General features: G+C 37.2%; 1 protein-coding gene across 11 annotated transcripts in view; it reads right to left on the reverse strand.

Moving 5' to 3' along the window:
* Positions 1-6,000, reverse strand: part of RGS6 (regulator of G protein signaling 6) — a 546,475-nt gene that overhangs the window by 209,247 nt on the left and 331,228 nt on the right. The gene's annotated exons all lie outside the window — the stretch shown is intronic.

Here is a 6,000-nt window from a genome sequence, read left to right on the forward strand (position 1 = left end):
TAAACTGATGGAAATGTACAAGTTTCCGGCTTCAGCCATATTGAAGAATGAGAAAAGCCTGTGGTGAAAGTCAGTCCATGATTCAACTCCTGTTGAGACTTGAGTGTGTTCCCTCATTCATTCACCCATCGGTCAGTCATTCATGGAACAGACGCTGACAAAGAGCTATGCGTGTGTCAGCTGCTGTCCTAGGTTTTAGGACCTAAATCACGGGTTCTTAGATGAGACACCCTTTCTTCCTATTAGGGGTTGTCACCTGAGGACGCTGGCCCCCACACCCACCTCCTGGGGCCCACCCTCACTCAGGTCTCTGCGGATATGGGTAGGGAGGTGCTAGTGGGCTGACAGCAGGTGCCCCCCAAAAGCTGCACATTGAAGGTGTTCATGTAGCCTTGCAAAGAGTGTGTAGGTAAATCACGGGTGTGAGGGGAACAGTGAAGTGAACACAACACACATGGAGAAGCTGAAAATAGGAATTTAAAATCCAGAGGACACTCCATACCAGGTAGAACCAACTGCCTATTATGAAGAAACCAAACCTTGATACTAAGTAATACTAAATAAGAGTCACTCTAGGGAGCCTAGAGAGAGAGAGTGTCTAGAGAAGGAGATTCTGAGGATAAACCTAAAAGGCATGAAGTGACTTGATGATTTGTATCATTTTGTCTAGATTTAGAGAGCTGACCAGCATCCAAAGGTCAGCTCTCTGGCTGCAAGAGAGACTATTTCCTTTCTGTTTTATTCCCTCTCTGACAAGTGAAAGAGAATGTTTGGCTAGGGTTGAATGTGCATATGTGTGCATTTTGTCTTTTGGATTTATATTTATTACTCATGCCCTGTATGAGAATCCCACATTTTATTTGAGCAGATGTTAACCTAAAGTTTACTGGAGCATATCTTCATACTAATGAGTTAATAATTAACTGAGAAGCACAGTGTTGAGGATTTGCTGTGTGCAAGACAGAATTCTGAGCATGACTGGATGATTAGTCAGAGACCTGGCCTTCCCTGAGCTTAGAGAATTTTAGCAGACTAAAACAACAAAGATGCAAGTAACACTAAAACAGGATAAAAAGTAGAAAGGGACACAGGGGAGGAAAATATGAAGTTTAGAGGAGAAAAAGACAACTTCTGCTTGAGATGATCAAAAGGAGCTTTGGAAGAAGGTGGATTTGGGCTGAGTCTTGAATGACAGCTGGATTTGCTATATCCTGGTGCCTGGAATATAGTGGAAACTTTCTTAATATTTGATGTGGGAAAACCACAGAAATTAAAGTCAAGAACAAGATAAAGACACCCTTTATCCTTTACCTACTGCTTTTCTGAAGGTCAACCAAAAACAGACATGATAAAGAAATAAGAACTATGAAAACAGCATAAGTGAGTAAAATCATCATTATTTAGAGATATGACTACATATCTATAAAACTATTAAAATACTAAAAATTTCAAGTAGATGGCTGAAAGAGGTTTATATCTAGAAATCAGTGTCATTAATTATTAATAAATTATAACTAGTTAGAAAATCTCAAAGGAAGTGAAGACTACATAAATATCTAGGAATAAATGTATAAGAAATGTGCAAGATCTATACAAACTAAACTTTAAAAAAATTTTTTTAATGTTTTATTTATTTTTGATACAGAGAGAGACAGAGCATGAAAGGGGGAGGAGGGGCAGAGAGAGAAGGAGACACAGAACTGGAAGCAGGCTCCAGGCTCTGAGCTAGCTGTCAGCACAGAGCCTGATGCGGGGCTCGAACCCACGCATGTGAGATCTGACCTGAGCCGGAGTCATAGGCTTAACCGACTGAGCCACCCAGGCACCCCCAAACTAAACTTTTAAAACATCTTTCAGGGATATAAAGGCCATTAAAGAAATAAAATGTGTATCACATCCTTTGAATGGAAAGCTCAGCATCTGAAAGATTCAATTCTCCTTAAGTTAGTAGATAAATTTAAAATAATCCTAATAATATAGCAACAGAATTTTTTATGGATTTCTAGACAATGTGATTCCAAAATTCATATGAAAAACAGAATTAAGAATAGGAAAAAGAATAAAATTGCAAAATATAACAGATATTCAAACATTTTAAATATATAATTAAAATATATAATAATAAAAATAATTCTTATATCAATATATGAAGAGAGAGATTCATGGAACAGATCACATACCAAAAATAATCTCTTATTATTTCATAAAGGTGACATTGCATGTTAGTATAGAAAAGATGAATTATTCTCTAATAGTCAACTGAAAAAAGAAAAGTTTTAGATTTTTAAAAAAGTTTTATTTATTTTGAGAGAGAGAAAGAAAGAGAGCAGGGGAGGGGCTGGGAGAAAGGGAGAGAGAGAATCCCAAGCAGGCTCCATGCTGTCAGCACAAAGCCCAGTGTGGGGCTCAATCCCACAAATTGTGAGATCATGACCTGAGCTGAAATCAAGATGTTTAACCAACTGAGCTACCCAGGCACTTCTGGATCTTTATCTTATACCTTACATCAATATAGATTCCAGATAAAGCAAAGATTTAAATGTAATCACTAAATGCTTACACTCCAGACAAAAATATCTAGAGAATTTCTTTATATAACTACAAAGAACACTTCCCTGTGTATAACCCCAAAACCAGAATCCACAAAAGATAACTTTGACAATGTAAATGAAATAAAAATATGGACAGCAAAGCCTCCTATAAATTAAGTCAAATGATAAATGACCAGTTTTCAATTTCTAATTATAGAAAAAGGGCTAATTTACTTAAATAGAATACCTTCCTCAAGTCAATAAGAAAAAGACCAGAAATACAAATGACCCTTTAGTATGTAGAAAGATACCCTTACTTCTCTTTTTTTAAGTTTATTATTTTTTCAGTGATCTCTATACCCAACATGGGGTTCAAATCCACAACCCCAATATCAAGGCTCTACTGCCTGAGCCAGCCAGGTGCCCCCTAGACACCCTCTCTTCTAATAAGAAGAAGTTAACAAAACACAACAACTTGACATTTTTCACCCATCATCTTGGCCAATATCAGCAAGTTTAACCTCCTGGGTTGATAAGGTTGTGGGGACTAGGTGTTCAGACATGGCCTATGGGAGTCAAATCAATAAATATCCTACAGCCAGCAATTTGGTAATGTTTATCAAAAATTCAAATGTACATAGCCTTTGATCCATACTTTAGCTTCTTAGAATTTACTCCTTTAGGTGTTCAAGAAAATTCACTATGGTATTGCTATGAGCCCAGAGATTGGAAACTAAATGTCCACCAATAGAGAACATCAGTAAATTAGTTTGTATCTTGTACTGTGAAATTCTATGCAACCATTTAAAAGAAGAACTTGTTGCCTTGTGTACTAACATAGGATCATTCTAATTGTCTCCAATCCACCCAGTTGGGAAGGGAGGGACACCCTGCCGTAAATCGTAGGAGATGGCTGACTCAGTGCCTGACACCAGACAGATGAGATAGATGGCAATTTACTACTTATAGACTCACAGACTGAGGGAGAAGGACCCTGCATGTCATGCTGGGCCACACAGGGGCTACACTCCAGAGCAGAGAGAACCAGGACATGCTGTGGGAGACAGGCTTTATGACAACAAAAGGAAGAGGCATCTTCTTGTCCCTAGGGGAAGGATGTAATTGGCTTTGTAAGCTTATTCTAAAATTTATACAGAAAAGGATCCAGAATTGACACAACATTTCAGAAATGTAAGAACAAAGTTGTAGGACTTACTCTACCTGACTTCTAAATTTACTGTGAAAACCACAGAAATCAAGAGGATGAAACCAGTGTCAGGAAAGTGAAATAGAGGGGCGTCTGCGGGGGGTGGGGTACTCGGTCAGTTAAGTGTCCGACTTCTGCTCAGGTCATGATCGCACAGTTTGTGGGTTGGAGCCCTGCGTTGCGTTCTGTGCTGACAGCTTGGAGCCTGGAGTCTGCTTCAGATCCTGCGTCTCCCTCTCTCTCTCTCCTCCTTCCCTGCTTACACATTGTCTCTCTTTCTCTTCCAAAAATAAATAAAATGTTAAAAAAAAAAAAAGGAAAATAGAACAACAGAATAAAACTGAAAAGCCTAAGCGGACACCCACACAAACATGGTCAGACTGATTTCAACAAAGGCACCAAAGCTCTTACAATGGAAAAAGGCAAATCCTTCAACAAACAGTGCTGAAATGACTGGCTAGCCATATGGAAAAAGCAAAGGACTTTGAATCCTACCTCAATATCATACATAAAAAGTAATTCAAGATGGATTATAGACATAAATGTGTAAGTGAAAACTACAGATCTAGAAGAAAATAGAATATCTTTGTGACTTTGGGAAAAGCAAGATTTCTTGAAACACAGAAAGTAATAACCATAAAAGAAAAATATCTATAAATTGAACTTCAACATTTAAAACTGCTCAATCAAAAGACACCCTCAATAAAATAAGCAAACCATAGGTTGGGAGAAAATATTTGCCAGGTACATATCTGACAAAGAACTTGTATCCAGAACGTCTACAGTTTAATAATAAAAAGACAACATAATTTTTTTAAGGACTAAGACATCAGACAGAAATTTCACAAAAGATAGATAAAGGGCCAATAATTACTTGAGAAGGCAATCAACATTAGTTGCAGGGAAATACAAATTAAAATTACAGCGAGATACTCCCATATATCCACTAAAATGGCAAAAATTGAAAAGGCTTATAGTAGCAGGATTAGCAAGAATGAGCAATGATCAGAGTGCCCATATATGGCTACTGAGTGCGTAAAATGGACAACCATTTTGGAAAAATCTTGGGTTTTTATTTTTTACTTAATTTTTTGGTATGTGAGTCTAGTTGACACACAGTGTTATATTAGTTTCAGGTGCACAACATAGGGATTCAACTTCCCTATATGTTGTGTTGGGCTCACCACAAAGGTAGCACCATCTTTTTGGACAGTTTTTTAAAAAGAGAACACACACTTCCTTTGTGACTTGGCAACTCTGTTCTTAGGTATTATCCAACAGAAATGAAGACATAAATCCACAAAAAGCCTTGAACAAAAAATTTTACAGCAGCTTTTTTGTATTAATCAAATACCAGATAGATATGCAATAATGGATAGATATGCAATAATGGATAGATATTCAATCACAAGGTAGAACTCTACTCAGACATAAAAAAAAGAATGAATATTGACATATTTGGCAACATGGTTGAATTCCAAATATTTTTTTTTAAAGATTTTATTTTTAAGCAATCTCTGCACCTAATGTGGGGCTTGAACTCATGACCTGAGATCAAGAGTTGCATGCTCTTTCTACTGAGCCAGCCAGGCGTCCCCAATCTCAAAAATGTTATGCTAAGAAATAGAAGCCAGACACGAAAGAGTACATATAGTGTGATTTCATTTATATGAAGTTCTAGAATTGGAAAACTGATTATGGTGATAGATACCACATTTGTGGTTGCTTCCAGGTGGGGCGGCTAGGGGGTTGGGGAAGTAAATGAGAGAATTTCCTTGGGTGATAGGAATTTTGTAGATTTTGATAGAGCTTGTGGGTTGCCCAAGTATATGCGTTTCTCAGCACAATGCGGATGGTGCACTAAAGAGCTATGCATTTCACTGTATGTAAATATATCTCAATACAAACAAATAATGGAAGAAATTTCTATCCAGATGTTACACGGACAGCTGACATGCAGTTCGTTTCACGTGTGAACTAATACTAACAGCAGTTGCCTTCATTCAATTATTTTTATTTGCTCCTTTCCCCCTGGTTGCTTAGATCCAATAGAATGCCAAATACCAATATTATATTAAGCCTTACAATTATATTGTTAATCTATATAAAATAGTCTAAATACATATGCAATAAAGAAGTTTACAGAGGGGGAATTTGAAAGGAAAAGGTGTTTTCTACTAATAGAAACAGGGAGAAAACGTCATTAACCTAAATGATTTCATTTCTTTGTACAGAGTGACATGGGAAGTTTCCACCTAGTTC

Source organism: Suricata suricatta, chromosome 9 (genome assembly GCF_006229205.1).
Source record: "Suricata suricatta isolate VVHF042 chromosome 9, meerkat_22Aug2017_6uvM2_HiC, whole genome shotgun sequence".
Classification (NCBI taxonomy): Eukaryota; Metazoa; Chordata; class Mammalia; order Carnivora; family Herpestidae; genus Suricata; species Suricata suricatta.